This window comes from Sparassis crispa, assembly GCF_003851025.1.
Source record: "Sparassis crispa DNA, contig_000000F, whole genome shotgun sequence".
Taxonomy (NCBI): domain Eukaryota; kingdom Fungi; phylum Basidiomycota; class Agaricomycetes; order Polyporales; family Sparassidaceae; genus Sparassis; species Sparassis crispa.
The window spans coordinates 595,491-618,291 of record NW_020939747.1 but is presented as its reverse complement, the minus strand read 5'-3'; the positions used below and the strand labels follow the sequence as shown (position 1 = coordinate 618,291).

General features: G+C 48.5%; 1 protein-coding gene across 1 annotated transcript in view; it reads left to right on the top strand.

Moving 5' to 3' along the window:
- The window catches only part of SCP_0101950 (Hexose transporter 2), a gene marked incomplete at both ends in the record, with an annotated part of 65,308 nt that overhangs the window by 40,565 nt on the left and 1,942 nt on the right, over positions 1-22,801 (top strand). The window lies entirely within an intron of this gene.

The following is a 22,801-nucleotide window of genomic DNA, read 5'->3' as shown; positions in this document are numbered from 1 at the left end:
CTCAACCAAGACCCGAGGAACATTGATACGACTACAAATGGAATGTGATGGAACCGCAGTTACCGCAATAATCGATACAGGAAGCCAACTGAACATCACAAGCAAGAAGATCTGGAAAGCAGCGATCAATTGGCCAATGGATATTGCTCGGTCAATTAGCATGAACGATGCTAACGGAGGAGCTGGCCTACTACGTGGATTAGTTCAGAATGTGCCGCTGTCATGCGGAGGCGTTATGACCTTTGCCAACCTTTACGTGGGAGACCAAGTGCCTTTCGATTTGCTGCTCGGATGACCATGGCAACGAGGGGACTATATATCAATCGATGAATGTGCCGACGGAATGTACCTGTTATTCAAGGACTGCGAACTTGAAGTCCGTCATGAGTTATTGGTCATGCCCGATGGCATGAACCCTAACTGGACCTTCGACCCAGCGGTATGGACTATTCCACATGAGCTTCGAACCCCACAAGTGTATTTCTTTGGGAGCAACAAGACAGTTGCATTAAGCGCCAGAAAGCAAGTACGACAAACAGCAGAGCATGATGGAACTACAAGTATCTACGCCACCCCTGACACTAACTCGCCACCTCAATATGAAGACCAATGGGTGACCGACCGCAAGATGACTGAACACCATGTCGCTATGAGGCTGGATACTGGACCATTGAGCGTGGATGACAGGATGATCCAATAGCAAGAACGCACCAGGGACATCGAGAACTTGTTAAGCAAAGCCCGCAATTTGGCTGCAATGCCGCCCGACTGTATGCCATACAAGGAATGTGCCAACATTAAAGAAGAACCCATCAGCTCGGACGACAAATTATTGAATGTGCTTCAATGCACCTGCATTCCGATGGGGGGCACGCAAGAAAAGAATCGAAGTGGCCGAGAATGCGATAGGATGACGGACACAGGAAGACAAAGAGGCCAACGAATGAACACAAAGGACAATGGAGGAAGAATGGTGGACACCTGTGGACAACGCGAATCACATGTTGTGGTCGACTGCAGGAGTCAACGTCAGCAAATGGAGAAACTAGGAGACATCGCACACGTACCAATGGAACGACCAGTCCCACACCACCCACGTTCACACATGCAATTCCAGGAACTGCCAGCCGATGAAGAAAACCGAGGATCGCGCCATGCTCAATGAAGAGGGAAAAAACCGGCCAAGCTGCGACAGACAGAAAGCGTCGCAGCGTCGCTATCGATGAACCCTGAAAATTGAGTGTTAGCGCAACGAAATGCAATGAAGGAACATATCGCGGCTCACCCAATGGACGACAAACAAGAGGGAACATACCAGGATCGACTGCGCTCACACTCTGCTGCGAAGCCCACGCAACTCCCACCCGAGACGCGCCTTCGCCAAACGTATGCCAGCCGCGATCTGAAAGGAGATATGAGAGATAAGCAAAAACAGGAGAAAGAAGAGGATGCTTACTTTGTGGGGATAAGCACCCACCAGAACCTTGGACCATTGAAGACCCCCCAGCTGGCCCAGGAAGACAGAGAGCAAGAGACAAGAAGCCTAGTGAAGAAGTGGGAGGAATGGACAGAGGCTGCACTACAGAGAACACTGCAAACTGCCGAGGAAGGACTTGTGCGCGAACTCAACGCCAGGTCACGTGCCTGCACGTCAAGCCCTCTCGAGGTTATCCGCGACAGACAGGGTGCAAAGGGAAATAGAGAGGACCAAGACAGAGATAAGCCAGACAGGACGCGACAGAAAGGAGGCCAAAAACAAGAAAGTGCAACCACGCAAGGAGCAAGAGCAATGTGGGCCACATGGAAAATGCGCGCCTGATGCGAGGCCAATGAGTTAGCCGACGAGGAAACAGAAAAACATAAGAAAATGGAAACTTACTTTATTGGAATCAACGATGCGGGCGCTACAACGGGCGCTCCGCAAAATGAAGCCGAGCTGGAACTTCAAGATCTAGGTCCCGAGATTGAGATTAAGATAGGAGATCGTGCACCCAATCAGGATGATATTATTGAGCTCCTCGGTCTCGGAGGCCTGGCAGATTCTACGTTCCCCCCGTGTCTCTCCCAGTCCCACTTCGACGCTCTCATTACTGGACTCACTGTGCTATCGGACGCAACCCCCCAGACTCCCAGATTGAACACGCCCAATTCAGACGACTCGCGATACATGGAGCCTGCCCCAGATTTACCTATAACTTACGCAGAGGACACTCGACTGCTCGGATCGCCCCCCTTCCTTTCTCCAACCTCTCCCCCGCTGGTATGACTTGCCGTGATGATTCCCCAGCCCGTGTTCCACCGCAAGAGCGCGAATACGCTATGCGCATGTCTAGCTACACCGAGTCCCGCCTCGATATTCCGCTGCTGCCTGAGCATCCCATATTAGGCAATCTCACTCGTGACGCCCGTGGAAAGTCTATCTATGACCTGTTGAGTGACGCAGTTTCCCAGTACACTCAATACAGGCAGTACAATATGTTCTCGTCCGTCTGCCTCAGTTCTCCTGCCACTATCGTCTACACCCCGATGCAGACTTGTTACGGACCCGCACACCCTTGTGTACAAATGATGGCCATGCAGGCTGAGTCCCATCTGGATGGAATGGACCGCGCGAGCATACGTTATGGGCTCGTGGTCTCATTTTTCTTCGGAAGTGACGCACGCCCGCCTGGTAGTTTCTTCCCTGCCCCGATTGTAGGAGAATTGTTTCCCAGCCCAAGCATGGGCCCGCGTTTCTCAGATGACTTAGCTGGAGCCGTAGGAATGGTATGTGAAGGACCAGAGACTCGATCGCGCGCTGCCAAGAGGCGCCGATTGATGGATATCGTAACTCATTTTGTGCCGACGACTGTGCTTGCGCCCATTCCGTGGATCGACGTTCAAGGAAATAACACCGCAGTTTCTGTAAAGGATGCCTTACCCGTGGAAATACGTCTTGTTGCGACATGACCAGTTGAGTACTCGACACACGTGCGCGACTTCAATTCTGATCGTATTGCATCTTCGCAGACTCAGCGCCCCCAAAACGCTGAGTCAGAAGGGAATACATCGAACGACGTTTCGGTTGGCACTGAGCTCGAACCGCCCGCTGATACACATTTCATTTTAATCACCCCGCCGCCGACACCTGTATCCATTACACCTGAAAGCTCGAATGCATCATCTTCTGAGGATCCGCATAGCCCGACTACTGTTCCTGCCAGTCCTGCGTGTAGTTCCACACTCGCTGCTGTGCCGATTGTTCCCGCCGTTACTCCTGCTGCGAGCCCGACTGTTGCTGCACTGAACTCGACGCAACTGGCCACGGTCATCGACCGACACACCGCACTACCGTTACCACGCAATGTTAGGAAGAACATTTCTATGTCGCTCCCATCCACCGTTAGTTCACCGCCATATTCCCCGACTGGACGTGCTGCGCTCGACCTTGCCATTAAAGAATTGCTGGTGATGCCCGATCGTGTGCTTAACCAACCCGCCTGCTGACTTTCTCGATCGCCCGATATGACCGCACCTGTTCCACTGCCGCCCATTTTACCAGTGAAAGATCTCCTTTATCCCCCTTCCCCTTCCTCCAATATTGCATCTCCCGCCACTATGATCGAACACCAGGAAACGACGGAGGACGCGGAAATGACTGACTCAGATGCCTCGGAGACGATTTCGAAAGCTAAATGGATCGCCGCTGTCATGCCGGAGAATAAGTCGTACGTCCTTGCTCCCTACCTCAGTGTGCGCCACGACATGATTCAACTCAAGAATGAACTGTACATGCACGCTAAGCTGTACGCTCTGCTGTTTTCATTTGATCAAACCAACAACTTTCGCCACACGTTCATGGTCGCCTTTCACGCCGTTATGTCCCGTGCAAATATCGACGGTCTTGAAGATAGTAAAGAGACAAAGGACCCCTTCGCTATGCACATCACCGCCATGGTTCACCAGCATCACGACCACTCCGCGCTCTGGTACTCTCACATTGGAAATCCGTTTCTTTGGCCCGAGGAACGTCTTGCGCTTGCTGAAGCTCGAGCACTCTTCGAGCTCTACCCTACAACAGATGCTCAATGCCAGGACCTCAATGATATGTGCGTTATTCTCAACATCATTGACTTCATGCTCGGATATGACATCGAACACGGATACGCGCACGATATTCACCGCTGTCATCACCAAGGACTCTTTGGAAAGCCTGGCAAGCTGCCTCCTCCAGTGCCATCCCTGGCTGCTGGAAGTTGCACTTGAACGTGAACATGCGCGGTACATTTTCGATGCATGGATCGAGACATATGATGCTTACTTGCTATGCCCCATGCAGAAACTTTCCCTCGATGCCGCAGAGTGCAGGGATTCAAGAATGGACTGCCACTTTTTCTCTTCTCCGTCTTGCCGCTGCGCCTGTAGTATTCTCGAGCTCGGACTCGACCGACTGAACGTTCGTGTGTTTGTGACTGGTACGTTGTTCAAAGACTTTGCTGCGATTGATGTTCCCTGTATGTTACCTGATGAGGACTTTGATTTGGAGAGCACGAACGAGTCGCCGCTCGCTCGTGTGTCGCAACATGTATGGCATGGACTATTTCCGATGTTTTGGACTATGTGTTGTTACTTGGACTTACGTATGTGGATGCTGTGCATGGACTTGTACCGTGTTTTTGCGCTTGGACATTATCTCTGTATGCTGACACCCGGAGATCGTGGAATCGAGTTATGCTTTTCACGGAATCTTACGGGTGTGATGAGGAAAAATCGAAATGAACAGAGAAAAATAGCAGAAAAGGACAAAAAGAAAAACATGAAGAAAAGAATACAGAAAAATATAGAAGACACTGTGCCCTCACCAGTGTACTATCTACATATCGCAGAAGAAGAAGCAGAAGAAGAAAACCCAGTACCAAAGCCACTGTACTATTCCCTGGAGCCTGAAGATGATGAAGATTACTTGTTCGCAGGAATAGGGAATGAAGTATATGGAGCTTACAAATGCGTGGACTGAAAAGTCAAGCCAGTCCCCGGAGTATTTCCAGAAGACACTTGTGTGCATCATGCCTTTCCCGAAGACTCGCTTGCATCCCTTCCGCCGCTTACACCGCACCCGCCAGACTTTACACCTGGAACGCGACTCACACAGGAACGAATGGAGGAAATGAATATAAACCCAGATGGATTTCTACACCCGGAAGAAGAAAAGTTATTCAAGCATATCCTGCGACTCAATGAAGCAGCTTTGGCTTTTGAAGACACAGATCGAGGACGTTTAGGGAGGATTATTTCTCTCCCCACATCATTCCAATAGTGCCGTATGAACCTTGGGAATTTTCGAATATTCCTATCTCCCCTGAAATTAAAGAGAAAGTTATCCAGCTTCTTAAGGAAAAGATGGCTGCTGGAGTATATGAAGCCAGCCAGTCCTCATATCGCTCACGATGGTTTTGCATGATGAAGAAAAATGGAAAACTATGGATCGTCCATGACCTACAGCTGCTAAACAAAGTCACCATCTGAGACGCAGGACTCCCGCCCTCACTGGATGACTTCGTGGAACCATTCGCAGGAAGAAAAGTTTACACCGTTGGAGACCTTCATTGGGGATTTGACGTACGCAAAGTAGACACGAGCAGCCGAGACCTGACATCATTCCATACTCCTTTGGGACTGCTACGAATCACATCACTTCCCACCAGCTTCACGAACTCACCTGCCGAATTTCAAAATTGCATGACCTTCATATTGCAAGACGAAATCCCGACCAAAGCAGATATCTTTATCGATGACCTGCCGATCAAAGGAACCGACACCGAGTACCCTGACACAGATGGGGAACCAGAAGTATTATTGGAGAATCCCGGAATCAGACGTTTCATATGGGAACATGCATTGGATGTGCACAGAATTTTGCATCGAATAGGACATGCTGGAGCCACATTCTCAGGAAAGAAGTTCCAATTGGCCTGCCAACAAGTCCTTATTGTTGGACAAACATGCACCCCGGAAGGACGCCTGCCCGATGACCAGAAAATAGAGAAAATCCTTAAATGGCCAGTTTTGAAGACAGTACGCGACGTGCGTGCATTTTTAGGACTATGTGGAACCGTACGCATTTGGATTCATCAGTACTCGTTAATCACCCGACCACTCACGGAATTGACTTGTCAAACTGTCAACTTTAAATGGACCAACTGGTGACAAGATGCATTCAACGAGCTAAAAACCGCTATCACTTCTGCATCGGCACTTCGCCCAGTTAACTACCAGGTGGACAATCCTGTGGTACTATTTGTGGACTCAAGCAAGTACGCTGTTGGATTTATATTGGGACAATATGACAATGAAGGCCAAAAGCATCCGGTGCGCTATGGATCGATCCCCATAAACGAACGAGAGTCAAGATATTCACAACCAAAATGGGAGCTCTACGGACTGTACCGAGCGCTGCATGCCTATCGGTTATATTTGATTGGAGTACAGAACTTGCAAGTGGAAGTGGATGCAAAATACATCAAGAGAATGCTGAACGAGCCAGACTTGCAACTCAATGCAACTATCAATCGATGGATACAAGGAGTCCTATTGTTTCACTTTACGCTCATCCATGTGCCCGCCGACAAACACAAAGGACCCGATGCTCTATCAGGATGAGAATTGGCATCTGACGAAGAAGCAAGCGAACATGATGATTCCTGGTTGGACGATATCGCCTTATACACGGAAATCAGAGCCCAAGGTCAAAGCTATGGATCAGCGCTGGTTGGATATGCAAAAGGAACCCACAGAAATGCAGTCAAGGCATACACTGTTACTCAAAGTGATCAAGACGAGGCCCTCAGTGATTACAAGCATTTTCTGCAGACCCTTGAAACACCAATTTTCCTGAACACTCAAGAGAAACGACGATTTATCCAGAAAGCTTCACGGTTCCTTATGTGCAATGGAAAACTATATCGGAGAAATGGACGAAAGCCCCCGTTACGAGTCATTCTCTCCACGAAATCCCGACAATCTATTTTGTTTCAGACACACGAAGGACTTGGACACCGAGGAGAATATGCTGTCATGTAAACCCTGAAGGAGCGTTTCTACTGGTCAGGAATGTGGAACAACGCACAGCAGCATGTCCGATCATGTCACCAGTGTCAAATCCGAAGCGTACGCAAAGTGGAAGTGCCCATCCTGATATCAGCCCCATCCACAATATTCACCAAGGTTTATGTGGACATTATGTTCATGCTGACTGCCAAAGGGCATCGCTATATCATTGCAGCACGAGACAATCTTTCTCCAGCAGCTGAAGGACGAGCACTACGCAAGGCCAATGCTAAAGCTGTGGCACAATTCATTTGGGAAGAAGTATTTTGCCGATATGGAGCAGTTGGACAAGTAACGACCGACAATGGGAATGAAGTCAAAGGAGCATTCTTGGAGTTAATGCGCCGCTATGGAATTCCTCAAGTGCGGATATCAGCCTACAATTCAAAGGCAAATGAAGTAGTTGAACATGGACACTTCACTATATGCGAATCAATTATCAAGGCGTGTAACAGACAAGTCAACCGCTGGCCCAACCTCGTACATCATGCATTCTTCACTGACTGCATCACTGTCAGTCGCTCAACTGGTTTCTCCCCATATTATTTGCTGTATGGAGTCCACCCCATGCTTCCTTTTGACCTTATCAAAGCAACATTCATGATGGAGGGATATCTGTTACAAGGGAACCCAAGGGGCGACCCGGGTACACGCCAGCCTTTAGGAGGCTCAAGTCGTCGATGCCAACTGGCCCCGTCGGGGACCGGTGCAAGACTCAAGCGGTCGTCCTCAAGCCAACGCGCACCAGATATGGTCTAAGAATGGGTAGGTTCAGATTAGGGAACCTATCGAATACATGCCATGTTTATATACTCGTACATACGATGTAATACAATGGCCGTCATTGGTCCATCTTATCAGTACAAGGTCAGGCGCACACCATGAGGTATAGCTGTGTCGTCGATAAGCATCATGAGGTGGCCATGAGGCCGGGCCGACTATACGTACTGAGGTCTAGGATCAGCTGTACCTAGACTAGGTCGAGAACCATGATGTCATGTTCTAGATTAGTGATGTCATAGCATGTGATATCCAAAAGTCTAGCCTCTAGGTGAGGCCTCGACATCGCAGTTGCAAACTGCGAGAATGTTCCAACTCGGGCCGGAGCCCATTTGCATGGCCCATGCCAGGGACCGTTGTAACAATATTATTCAGGAATGACAACCAGCGACCTGCTTGCAATGCGCATTCGCCAACTACAGAAGAGACCCGAAGACTTAGCCCATGCTGCAGACACACTACGTCATCATCACCTCCAATCCAAAGAAGCATTCGAGACACATTTCAAGCACCGCCTTACCAAGGACATATACACGAAGGGAGAGTTGGTTCTCATACGCAACAACACAGTCGAAAAGGAGATGGATCGCAAACACAAAGACCGATATTTGGGCCCCTACAAGGTGGTACGCCGGACAACGAATGGAGCATATGTTCTAAAGGATCTCGACGGAATGCCTTGGAAACAAAGCATTGCTGCATTTCGCCTGCCGCCGTACGTGCATTGTGACGACTCACACCTTATCAAATTAGCCGAAGAAAATGGAAAATTATGAAAATGATGGAAGCAGCAGTTCAGATGACCACTCTGACCATTCAAGCATCAGTGTAGAAGATTCTGATGCTTCATCAAGAACCTGAATGGTCCGAGGAGGGCAACTGGGGTCAGTTGCATTTTTTCGTGCTGCCCAGATGTCACACACCAAAAGTGTTTGGCTTGTGAACACGTAACCACCGGTGAAGCACTCAACGAAGAAGTCACGTGACTAAGACGGAACCCGAGAACGTTTGGCCAAGCGTGTCACCTGATGCTCACATTATGCTATTGGATGGGAAAAACTCGGAAAGTGCTTTCTCCCTACTTCTCCCTGCTCACTTTATGCTATTGGACATGGAGGTCTCAAGAGTTTTGTCTTCCCTGTTTCTCCCTGCTCACTTTATGCTATTGGACACGAAGGTCCTAAGACATTTTTCCTTCCTACTTTCCCCTTTGATCACATGATGCTCTTATTTTGCTATTGGCCAATCTGCCATGTAACACTACTATGTAACGATCACAACGGGTGACACCCGAGGGGTATAAAAGGACCCCCGAGGTGCCCCGACCCTCAGTTCTTCTCTCCCCACTTGTAGCCCCCTATAAGTGAAGAGTTCTCCCTCCGCTTGTAGCTTACCCTACAAAGTGATAAACCAAAAGAATAGGAGTTTGTTCCACTTCTCCCAGTAACATTGTTACTCGTAATCAAAAGGATCCCGACGAAGTCAGTTCAGCGCAGGCAGTGAGTTGTTACGAAACATAACTACTGCACTCTCGTATCGTTTCTGTTGAGTAGTCTAGCACACGATTGCTAGATACTCAACTCATTCTCGGAAAGTTCTCGGACAACATGTAGGAAAATTATCGGCCAGGCACATCGTATTCGGACACACGTACTCGGTAAAAGCCCTGCACACGGTTGTAGGCACTCGGATAGGAACACAGAAGACTCAGTAAGCCCTGCACACGGTTGTAGGCACACAGATAAAAGAGAACACAGAAGACTCAGCATCGTATAAGAAGACAGAATGCAAGCCCTTGCACACGGTTGCTAGGCATCCCCCTCTACATTCCCCCATCTGTATTGTGCAGACTCCCATCCCGACTTCAGACAACAAATCACACGTATAGCTCAGGTGTCCCTAACCCATTATCATAAATTTGATATCACCAAACAACTGTGATAGCCCAGCGTACTTTTCCTTTTTGCCACGCCTGGTGAACCACAGCAAAGTACCACGTACTTGACCTTGGAGTCAAAAGCTCCTCTGGCCAAGGCCCATGTGTACCTCGAGTTGACAGCATGTTGGCATCGGGCTGTTGCAGGCTTGCACCCCTCATGCTGGTGACGTGGCGGGGGCATCGTTCGCATCCTGTGCTGCGGCTGCTGTGGGCACAGTTGTGCAGCCATGCTGTGGCACTGTGCTCACGCACGTCAGTGCCACGCTGTTGTGGTCGCGCACCCCTCACGCTGGTGACATTGCGGGCATGTTGTCCGCATCCTACGTCATGGGTGCCATGGGCATGCATGCACTGCGACGTGATGGTGTTGCATGTGAATGCGTTGGGGCTGTCGGCATCGTCGGGCTCTCAGTGAGGTGGGTGCATGGCGGCGCTGTGGGAGACGGCAGGGCGGGCGTACCTTACATGTCCTGCTTCCTCGGCTCCTGCTCCTGCTCCTGGTCGCGCTGCGGCCATTCCCACACCCTCTTCTCTGGCCTCCTCTCCTCCCTTCTTCTCTCCTCGGCCTCTTTTACCCCCACACTCTCCCCTACCAGTTTTTGGGGCCGGTTTTTTCAGTCCAGGTGCGGTGCATCGTTCTTGATGTGGCGCGGGTGCTCAGGCTTGGCGAGCTTTTCGGACACGAGGGAGGGGGAAGCAGGGAGCGCAGGTACTGCAGTAGGAGTGGCAACATTGCATTTGGCATGGTCACGTGTCACGAGGTGATGCGTCCGTGCCACGTCGAAAGTCGCATGGGTGACGGTGGCTCCCAGGCATTCCGTGAGGGCATTGAGGCGGTGGTGAGCACGCTTGATGGTGGTAAGGCCATCTTCGCAAGCATAGCGCTCATGGAGGGTGGCGAGGTGGAGATGTCGCTCGACCAACCAGTAGGCGATTGTGAGCCAATGGGTGAGGTTGTTCGCCTCAACCCATTTTTGCAGGGTGTTGGCAACACGTATGTCGCTAGTGAGGACCATGACTTCAGAGGTCCTCAATGGTGTTGCCAGGTAGATATGACATGCAGGGCACAGTGAGTGCTCCTGCCCATCCAGCCTGTAGTAGACAGTCATAGCAGAACTTCAGCAGTAGTTCTGAGACTGCAAAAAAAAGTGTAAGCAGCCTAGATCCTTAGGCTCACCAGGGCTGCAGTGGACTCAATATATAGCCAGAGTAAGCTAAGACTGAGTAAGAACAGCTAGATGGTGAGTGTAAAGGATTAAAAGCAACTTGCTTATGTAAGTAGTAAGCAGTCCATAACAAGTAACGGTCGTCAGAACCGACCCATTACACGATAAGTGCAGCACGTGGCAACAGCATGCCCACATCTTGCCGCATTTTCAACCAATGATAGGTATTTGTCTTGGAATAGTTGCCAGTGGTAGAGATGAGCTGCAAAAAGAACCATCTAAAAAGGTAGAGAATTAGGGGAGATGTTGAGCTCATCATGCACTGATGAGTGCACACCCGACACAAACACCTAAACCCAACTAAAACAAACAAGAAGCAGGGCGATCTGTGTGAGAGAGAAGGGCATCGCAACTGTAAAATAATGCAAGTGGGTCCCAGAACCTCGACCTAAGCCAAAGGGGGATGCAACCTGTAAAGAAATGAGGGTTCACAATGTAAACGTGAAGTTGGGCAACAATCTACGATGAAGTCGCAAAAGTCGGAGGTAGGAAGCTAAAGTCATGATGCAATCACCAAACTTGTAGGCAAAGATGAACTAAATCGCAAAGGGCAAGGGAACTACCTGTTGGGGTAGAACACTATGGGGGAATGCAGTATTCGCTGTCTCGATGAAGTCGCAGTCAGTCTAATGCAAAAGTCGGATTAAGACTAACGCAGGTGGTATATCACTATATCACTATATCACTATGTCGCTATTGCAGTGTCGCAGTTCGCTATCGCAGTCGCAGTATGCAGTCTCGAAGTATCGCAGTGTCGCTATGTCGCTATGTTGCAGTGGGGTATATCACAGTTCAAAGTCGCTATCGCAGTAAATGCAGTTTCTCGGTGATCTGAAGTGAAGGGGGAAGTCTCCTACTGGTCTTTGATGATGATCAACATAGATACAGCAGGTATTTATAGGGGGGAAAATGGGAGAGATGAAATGCGAAAGTCGCAAAATGTCAGAAGATGGATCCTGACATCGGAAAGAGTCGCAATGGTCTAGGACCAATGAAAAAATAGGTAAAGGGAGTGGAGAGGTGAATGTCGTACATTAGCGATGGAAAAGAATGGTAAAGTAGAGGGAAATCGAAAGAAAACATATGCTACTTGTCCTGAACCACATGGAACACTCTAACAGCATCTCCAGTCCAGCACGAAGGTAGGGGTCTTGAAGGGGAAGGTCGAATGATAAAGGGAATGGGATTTGCAAAACAAGAGGTCGCGACCATTGTGCAACACTGATAAGTCAGCCCAACAAACCAGCAAGTCAGCGCAACATCCAGAGAGGCGGCACAATGTCGGGAAAGTACAGACTTCGACGGAAATTGGCCAGGGTGCATCAGACAAGACCAAAGGACAACGAGTAAGTGGTATCCGACAGCAGGGAGACACAAGAGTGGTGTATGAGTGAGGAAAGAATGTCAAAGCTTGGAGCGAAGTCATGAGGAATCGAGTGAAGTCGAACGAGAGGTCGCGCGATGTCAGAAAAGTTCACAGAAGGTCGCAAAAGGGTCGGATGCATCTCAGAGGCTAAGACATAGAGTAGTGAGGTCTGAGCAATCGCTGGAAAATGCATTTTCAGAGGCCAGGAGGTCTGGAAGTGTATCAGCGTGACAATGAGCACGAGTCAGGGCGCGGCGCGGATGACACATGGTTAGCGAGCAGCCAGTGGGGAGCACTCAACGCCAGCAGGAAAATCCCTGAGGCCCTTATCTCAGTGATCACATGGCCACCAATATTATATCTCAATGTTATCTTACTCAAGATATCTGGGCTGGAATTAATGACCACATTACTCGCAGTGTAAGGTAGTCAGATATTCTAACCTAGCTAGGCTGTTGAAGGGTACCCCGTTGAAGGGACGCATAGCGCGCTGAGATAGGAATCACATCCACGAAGCGGTCTCACATTTCGGAGATACCACAGGGTGCTACACAACAGACCCTAGTCTGACACCAATTAGAAGCTGGTTATCGGAGGAGGGAATGCTACAAGCCTAAATGCTACTTCTAACTCCTCAACCACGATCCGCAACTGTCTTAAAGTACCATCTGCCAACTCGTGTCTACCGGTAATTCCGCGCATGACATTGTACAGTTCACGGGCCATGTTGCACAATGTCTCAACCCAAAGGTGCAAGGTTCCTGAGGGCAATACAAAAAGTTGAGGAACACAATTCCAGGAGAATAGGGACAGGAAGACTGCACACCAATGTCAGGGAGACCATCTGGCGGGTGGTCCAAACCAAAGTCCTTGTGGACAGCGAGGTCATCATACAGAATGCGGGCAGTCAAACCATGAGGAATGATGGCAGGAAGGTGGTCCGCAATCTGAGGTATCATTCGACGACTGCCTTCTATAGTGCGAGCTGTCACAAGGTGTATTTCCACTTAGGCAAGGACAGGGATATCGCGCGGAAGGGGTAGGATGATTCCCATGCTGGCCGCCTCAGACTGGGCTTGGACCATGAGGACCTGAGGGACGTGTGAGGGTCAGACCACAAAGGAACATATGCTCGCAGGAGCCTCACCAGCAGGATGTGCATCCGGACTGCCCATACTTTCCACAGGATTGGGTCGAAGGGCTCGGTAAAGATCTCAATGCGAAGAAGAGCTTTCGCGAGGGTGTATTTGTGAAGGATGATGCTGGCATCCATGGATGGGAGATTGAGTTCAGGATGGGAGATATGTCTCCGAGGCAGGTAGGTGCTAATTAGGCGCTCGGGTGGGACCGGTGATAGATGACTCCTCAGAATGAGTAGGAGTGTGAGTGGACGGGATTGCAAGATATGGCATGATGGGCAGTGATTCAGCGGAAAGATTGTTAAGCAGAAGTGGGCAGTATTGGGAGGGCAGGAAAAGGTCAGGACCAGTTTAAGTATGAGGACAGGGGAAGAGGTCAGGGTAGAACCCACCATCCCGGAAGGTATGCTTGCAAAAGCCTCATTCACATTCCCATTCCATCCAGTTAGTGCGTCTTTGGGCAGTCTTGCATTTGTGCATTTCTGGGCAGTCTTGTGTTTCTGCATTTCAGCATTCTCCTTAGAGCAGTGCGATTTTACTTTAGCATGTTTCCAGCGATTATTGCGACTATAGAGATTTTTCTAGCTACACTTTCGGGCTACCCACCTCATACCTCTGGAATAGACTTTTCTCCTTCATCGCATCTCAGACCCCATGCGGACTTGATTCCGCTCGTACTCCACCTTTCCGGCTTGCAACAGAACTACAATCTCGTCACCGTTCAACAGCCTTATTAGGTAGGTCTCACGTGAGGTCGAGGTGGTTCCTTGGATGTTCACTGGATGCTGTTCTGCGGCAGAACATCTGCTTTTGCCCCCAGTGATGCATGTTCCGGACAGCTCTCACCGGTGTGTTCTATCGTGACAACTTCTAGAAGTCTTTGGTACAATCATCAATCTGTTCAACATTCTCCAGTAAAGACTCAGAGCGCCACCCTCAGCACTCAGCTCTTGATCTGAAACTTGTAGAATTGTCAGTAACCTTGACTCAAAGATAGTAGGGATTCAAGCGGTTTCATCATAGCTTACCCAAGGGGCAACCAAAGTGAAAGTTTTTGGAATCATGTTTCGGAAGTTAGAGGCAGGACCCCAAACACAGATTGGACCACTACCTTGATGATAAGATTTGGCTATGACCACAGATAAGATCGTTGAAGCTACGCCGCATCGCCTCACCCTACTACAGTACACTATCTCATAATGCATAACGTCGGTGCCCGGATTTTGCTATGCATTATGAAGTCTTATGCATTTCCATATTTGTCACACACATGTGACAGTGGGTGACATATGTGACTTTGGCTGAGAGGTGTGACATTGCGTGCAACTATGAGGCTGTCGGCATCGTGGCTACCTACCTACCTAGAGACTTAGTCCTTGCTTCACCAAAATTGCTCCAGGGTACCCTGTGTGTGTGAAGTCATATCCTCCCGCCTAAGGTGACTGTGCAGCAACTGAAGTTGGTGCTGCAATCTCAGTGCAGATACACCTTCAGCATTTGAGTGTACGACACACAGCTGTTCAAGCTGCTGACACATCTCGATGCCCTGCTTCAAGGAGATTTCAGGCTGTCGATCCTCCTCCTTATCTTCTTCGGCATTGCTTTCCATAATTGATCCTCCTGCACCCTCTGTTGTCATGCGCCTCGCTTCTGCTATGATCTCCTCATCGCCTCCCGGAAAACGATAAGGTGAGTCGCCCACCTCAGTTTCTTCAATTGGATTTAATAGGTCCTCCAGTGTTGGGCGAGTCCCACAAATGTGTTTTCTTTTGCATAGCTCATCTATGGCTGAATCTAATTCAGCTTTCAGTGCATCGAGTTGAGACAAGTGGGAACAGCATTGGGAGGTGGCCACGGATTCTGATGCAGACACGGGGATGGCAGACATTGCTGTCTTTGCAAGGGAATCAATTGTGGCCATTGCTGCAGCAATATCATCCTCTGCAGTAAAAATGGCGTTGAAAGCTGACTTCCAGTGTGTAGGATCAAAGTGGACCCCTAGGTATGCTTGAAGCTCTGCTTCTGCATCCGGCATCGAGTTGATAACTCCACTGGCAAACTGCTTCAAGAATCAAGATTGCCCATGCTTCAGGATCTTGAGTAGGTGCTTGAGGTGCTTTATGCATGCCAGCATGAGATTCTTGTCTCTTCCTGTTTCTAAATATATGAGTGCTTGTATCGGAGTTGTACGAGACATCACCTATTTTTCAACGGGCAGCGCATGTTGCCAACAGTTACAGATGGTCTCTGGAGTGACAGCGTCCCATGCAGCTTTTGCCATCAGCATCACTTCGAGTAAGTTGACCTTGTAAATGTCATCTTCACCAGCTTCATCGAGCTCTATTGCACGCTGACAATATGCTTTCCTATACAGTGCCTTGAAACACCAGATAATACCTGCATTGAGTGGTTGGACGAACAAGGTCATATTTGGCTCGAAATACTTCAATCACATATTTGTTGGCTTGTATGGAATTGTGTGAGCGAAGAAGTTGTCCATCCATAGACAAACCTTCCAGTTGCGGTCCCTGAAGTATTTGTCATAGAACTTGATGAATCTACAAGAGAAGGTGAGAATTGTTGTCTCGCAGTGTAATTATTCCACTTACTCTTCGAAATACACTGCGGTCATCCACACCGTCTTGTTGTTGCGATAGTAAAAGCCTCGGTCCTGAGGTGATATCTTCCCAAAGCAACACGGTCTCTTCGACTTCCCAATAAAGAAGATCGGGAACTTCTTCATCCCAGTAGCATTACACATGAAGCCCACTGTGATGCGGAACTTGTTGCTCTTCTTGCCTAACATTTGCTTTGTAGCAAGGCCACGATCTGGAGGAGCACTGGACAGTTCATTAGCCTGTCTCTGAAATGCTCCAGTAGACAGAATGTGCCTTACAAGCCAAAGAGTCCTGACTCGTCAAAATTCAAATTATCCTCCAGTGCGTACTGCAGGAATATCTCCATCACTCCCTCACGCTCTTTACGAATGGCCTCTAAATCCACAGATCCAGCTTCACCATGCCTTCGGTACTCTCTGATGTTGTACCTGGTATACATCTCGGTCAGTATCGCTGTTAACCAATTGTGAGAAGCAACAACTTATGTCTTGCAAAAGCTGGTTATCCACCCATCACTCTGCATTCTTTCTGCTGCTGGAACATCCATGGCTTTCTCGAACTTTTTGCGCTTCGTCATGAGCATTGGCCCTGTTACATGCTTGCACTTCTCCTCCATATGCATAACCCACAAGAAAAGGGCCCTTTCAATATCTGAACGTGTCACCACACGTACTCTTTTTGCACTCAGTGCCATTGGATGGGAATCAAGGTGCTGTTGATCATCACTGCGACCCTTCTTGGAGAGATGGCGAGATAGACTGGATTAGTCAAAATACAATGCACCTTCCTTTTGCTCTCGAAAATGTTTGACGACTTCTGCTTGAGAGATTGGTTGGTTGTCATCAAAGTATGCGATGACGGTGAGCCAGTCATTAAGGGTGAGATTGCTCCGAGTATGCTTGGGCTTATTGACGCCAGATGTTCTTGGCAAGTCCTTCGACTTCGCACTCAATTTTGACAGTTTTGATCGCTCGTACAGCTTCACATTGGGACGAGGCTTGCGCTTGCGCTCCTCTGCTCCTGCTGCTGAGTCCTTGGTCATAGGTGATGGATGGTAAGTGCGAGCAGAAAATTTACATTGTCTCCTTGTCTGCCGATCTCCTCCATAGGTCTGTCAACAGTGAAACCGGCAGACATTTTACCATCCATAGTATAGCACGATCTGACACATCTGCGGGCAGCCACCAATTTACATTTTTGGCATATACTTTCATTTTTGGTACATATACTAATGCATAACCTCCCAAATGGACATGCATTATGCAAAGTGAGATATTTTGCATAATTTGGCTGGCACCAAGTCGGTGCCCAGCTCGAGCCATGCATTATGAGGTCTTATGCATTATGAGCTCATGCATTATGAGCAAGTCAACTGTACTACCAGAATTACAAGTGTTCTTCTTAGGACTACGCTCAGTGTCAACGCCGCCCTACCCCGCTTCAGATTCTCCTGCATCTCGAGTAAACCATCACTATCCGGAATTATGTTATCTTTTCACCAATTCTGAGTCATTACTTCGTCAATTTCCATCCAACCCTCCTCACGTGAAGTGATGAAAGAGTTGACGATAAGCTGTATCGGGATCGTGGGAAAGTTGCCATCATCTGTTGTATGCTCGGAGGTCAGATGATATGGGATGTTGTACTTCCATATGGTGTGGCGCTGCCCGGAGGTCGTTACTGGACATGGTGGGCAGTGAAGGGGTACATTAGTGCATGGCGAGTTCTTGGTCGCATTGCATGCAGTGCCATCTCCTTGTAATGGTATCAACAGCTGGAAGAGATTATCAAGGATTTTTTCTTCAACTCGCAGAGTACACCGAAGTTACGAGAGAATGAGACGCGAAGTGCGTTTGAACGTGTTCAAGTTCACGTTCACTGTAGATCTCGGGACTTTGATAAGATCATCTGGAACCCTGCTTAGGGACTAGCATGGATCATCTGGATAGACATTCAGATGAATATCCACGGATATTTTTAAACCCCGCCATCTGTGGATACTGTCCGTGCGGATGCAGATGCATCCACAGTTTGGGTAACATGACACAAGTACACTGTCTAGTAGTGTCTAGTATACAGAGCAGCATACACTATTCCGTGCTACCGTACTGGCTGACGAGGTGCCTATTACGTACCTGAGCTATTGTATTAGCATAGTCAGCTAATCTAAATCGTTTTATCATTTCATCATCTACACGCCCAACCATGTCTGGGCTGATCCACCTACCTGGAGCACCAGCGTGATCTGAGCTGATGGAAAGCCTGGCCGGCAGCTTATCCTACACCTGAGGATGGCCTGATCAGTGTTTGGCTTATGGAGACATCCTGCCACCCCTTACAAAAAGCGATGCAAGCCAGGTCTCTGTCACCTCTCGAAATCGGGAGGTTATCTAAGGCTCATCGGGGTATGCTCCTCACTTTAGATAGAAGAATTATGTTGTGTACTTGTTTCAAATAAGTAGACATTGGTAGCTATGGTCTCAAAAGGACCTGAATTGACTTAGCTGATGGGCCACCCAAGAGAAGATTTGACTTCAGGCTTGCTTTGACTGCATCCACAGCTGACCATGCCGTGCTTGCCTGAAGCAAGCGAGCGGAGTTGAAAAGTCATCAATATATCTTCTCGAAGGCACCGTCTCATGTTCCGACCACCTCTTCCTTCGAGCCCACAATGTTCTCTCGAGCTCGTTCATAATCTCGTTGACTTTTCACCCTAAGGCGGTGGCGATGGAGTCAGTAAGTACATCATTTGTTTACTCAATGCCGTGCCTTGATGAACACATTCCAGAAGGTGGTGGTGGCGGTGGGCAAGTTCATGGCGGAGAAAGTTGTGCCGCTGGAGGTGATGTGAGTGGGAGACTTCAGCTTGGGGGCCAGCACTGTGGTTCGTTCTCCTTTTTTTGGGCTGCAGCAGGACCAAACTGACCTGGCCTTCGACAAACAGAATGTTTTGAGGGGGCAATTTGCACTCTACGCGAGGTTGTGAAAGGTATGCCCTGCCATCACAGCTGGCATGACTTGTGTGATTGGTACTGACGCCTCACCACCCCGGATTCGGATATTTTTTCATTGACATCTGCAGCACAACTTGCATACACGGTTGCCAGGATATTTTTCTGTTATGTAATTAGACATATTGTGTAATTGAGGCAACAAATATATTTCGGTGCAAATTATTTTTTCTGTATGTTTTGAAGTCACCGCCAGGCCTGGGCGAATTCGGCAAGCACAAAACCAGTCGACCCGAACAAACAGTTGCGAACAGCCTGCTTAATTGGCAGTTAACAATTATTCGGCTGCATGGAATTCAAGATCCGTGAGCTGGCTGGTGTGGTGCTGAATGGTCAGCTTAGGTAGACCCCTTTGATTGCCTGCCCATCAGAGGTGGGCCTCGAGAGGGTTCCGGGATATGCATATTCACTCTCTGACTAAGGTCATCCGGACGTTTCCGCAGCATCCTCTGGCACCACCCATCATCTTATCGGTTTTAGCTGATTGCCAGCCCTCCAAGGGACGGCCGTGTAGTATACAGAGCAGCATAGACATTTTTGAACTAGTCTGACAATGTTTCACCGGCATCACTTCTCATCTTTACCTTCAGTATCTATGTAAGCTCTGAGAATTCAGGCATCAGTGGAGTGTCACCAACAGCCCATTGCCATTGAATTTTGATGCTTTGAATGTCTGCAAAGACATATTGTGCTGCATGAAAATTTCAGGTGGGAAATCTCCAGTGGGGATGATAATGCTATTGTTCACTATTAGAGGACTATACATTCAAGACTTAGTATGTATGATATCAAGAGGGTATAAACAAGTGCTACAACAAGAGGAGACAGAGTCAGCAGAAAGTATAGCAAAAACTGTGGATAAAACCGTCTATCCGCCCTATTCATGAGAAAAGATTCGCATCTGTATCCACATCTGTGCCCATCAGCAAAAACGGGAATTTTCTCCAAAGAGATTATAAAGGCATAATTCCATGTAACTTGCGGAATTTTTTCACCAAGGAATACATTGCATCGTAAACCTGAGCCAAATTGCAGAGTTGCCAACTTGGTATAATTAGTTATAAACTCTCGAAGAATTTTCCAGATTATGAAGCTCATATAACTTCCTACAAAATTTAGTGTACCACGTAGGCGCAGACCATCCTAAACAGACCAAAACCAATTCATCCAGATCAGTCTCACAATTCTCAATAGTGGGAGTATTTTAAATTATGTCACAATATATTATTGTTACTGCTACAATATTTACAAGACATACAGAGTACTCTACATTAGACCTAATTAGGCCGACTCACCACACCAAAACCCGTGTGCCCATCAAAGTGCAATAATGAACAACACTAAAAATCAACATGCTTCAGCCGTGGACATATAATAATAGAGCTTGACATAGAATGCACTGCATGTCGCCGCTCCGCTTCGGCGGCGACGAGTGGCCAACCAAGCCCAACAAACCCAGTAGATCTGTACAATATAGATACCAAGTTAGCCGCATGTAAAGGCACTCACCTGGGAGGAGCACTGGCAGAGGCTGTAAATTTATATGCAAGTGAGGGTGGCGAGAATTGTCAGCGGACGGTAGTCACGGTGTGTCGAGATTGGCCTCAGACTTGCCTCAGACATGTCTCGAAACGGCTTCGGATCTTTTCGCTGTGAGGGCCTGGATGAAAGCTTTTTGTTAATGCATACATTTGGTGCGGTATTCAGGGGCCTGAAATGACAGAAGAGCAAAGTTCGCAAAGCGCGAGTAGGCGCCCAACAGGCGCCCCTTACAATGTCCTATGTAGGCTTATATAGGTGTCTAGAAATTCTTCCGACTTCACAACTCGGTGAGCAACCATTTCCTTAGGTTACATTGCACGACAACTCTCCCACAATGTGTATTTTAATTGTAACTTGTGTATCAATTTCTGTACTATGTAATCCTCTTTATAGACCTCTACTACCTTTATTTTGACTACTAATCAGCGTAAACTTTACTAGTCCGTTGTAACTTACACAACATCTACTAACCCGATGTATTTGGTGTAACCTTATATAATATTTTCCCGTTTTTGCTGATGCCAGTGCTATCCGTGGATCATTCATCCGGTTGACCGGTATCCATGCTAGTCCCTAACCTTCAAGCTTGCTGCCTCACCGGCCTCTCCTCGCCAGCAGCTGCTTCCACTACGGTATTCGAGGTAACGAGTTCACAGCAAGATGGAATGCTTCATACTCAGTTCAGATCCTGTCCCGATTGGCAAAATATGTAGAACAGCGCTCGTACCACGAGAGTTGAGTGAAAATGCGTCTCAAAGTTCTGATCAAGGACCCCGGCTACCAGTTTGGGGAGGACGACCATGAAGATACCTTCACCGGCTGCTCGGCTGAACGCCCCTCGAGCTTACCGAACCCTCTGTTGGGGGTCCAACGTTTATCCACTGCAGGGAGGTAAGTAAATCTGTGATTGCTAAACGGCGGTAGGACAAACCAGTGGCTCCACCACTCTCTTGTCTGGCCTGGTTGCTGCGGGATATCAATTTATCGTCCACTCCGATTCCAGCAAGTTGCTTCCTTTTGGCGTGTCTCTCTTCTAGATTGATTGCTGTCTAACGAAGTTGCAGTTGACATTGCCGTCACCAAAATACTCTTGCGCGGGTGCTGTTGGTTGGCCTTCTCGACCTAGGTATGCGTGTATCAACCTGCGTTGGTTTGAGCGTGTGTGCTTTTCGGTCCCCCTCGAGCTGTGACAAAACCTGTATACGACTAAAGATGCGGCTCAAGACGTCACACATGACCTAGAAGTCCTTCCATACTACTCCACCTGGGCAAAGCCCTGGGATACTGAGACACGTCGAATTCTTCCTGCATATCTCCACCTGCAGCACGGGACTCCCGGGCCCTCAGACGCGACGCACACGAAGTCTTCTCTGTGGATTGCGTCGTGGTGAACTACCTGTTCCACCTCCTTCGGCTCTCCGTTTTTTTCACTGCGGTGCTTGAGGGAGATGCATTCGGAGTCAGTGTCAGGTAAATATAAGACTTGGGATCCTTTCACGGGTCATTCAGCTTCCTTCCAGCTGCGATATTTTCTCGCTGTCTTTACCTTCCTTGCTGAACGACTTGTGGCTTGAGACATGGCTGTGCTTACGAACCGCCGAGCAATTTTGCTTGCGACCTTCATTGCATTCGGTAACTTCCTTCAGTGTAAGTGCGCGAATGTGGTGTCTCATTCAGTTGGGCCTCTGCAGGAGGTGATCATTTAATGCGACATCCTCTGTTTTTTTCCTATGCGGGTCAGTACCGATCATGCTAATCATCGTGTGGAGTAAAAATTCTAACCATTCCTGTAGATTGACTTGCCTCCCAGGATTTCTGTTCGGTTATGACATGGGTGTGATTTCGGTGTGTTCGCATCATAGTGGTATAGGATATTGGGATTTACTACTGAAATATTATCTGCAGGGGTGTCTGATCATGCCAGACTTCGCTGCCCGCTTCGGCCAGATTGGATCCGACGGAAGACCGTATCTCTCGAGCTCGCGCCAGTCCATCATAACGTCTATGCTATCGGCGGGGTCAGTGAATCCGGGTATAATCCCTTTCTATGTACATTAAACTCTCACAGAACGTTCATCGGCTCCCTGGCTCAAG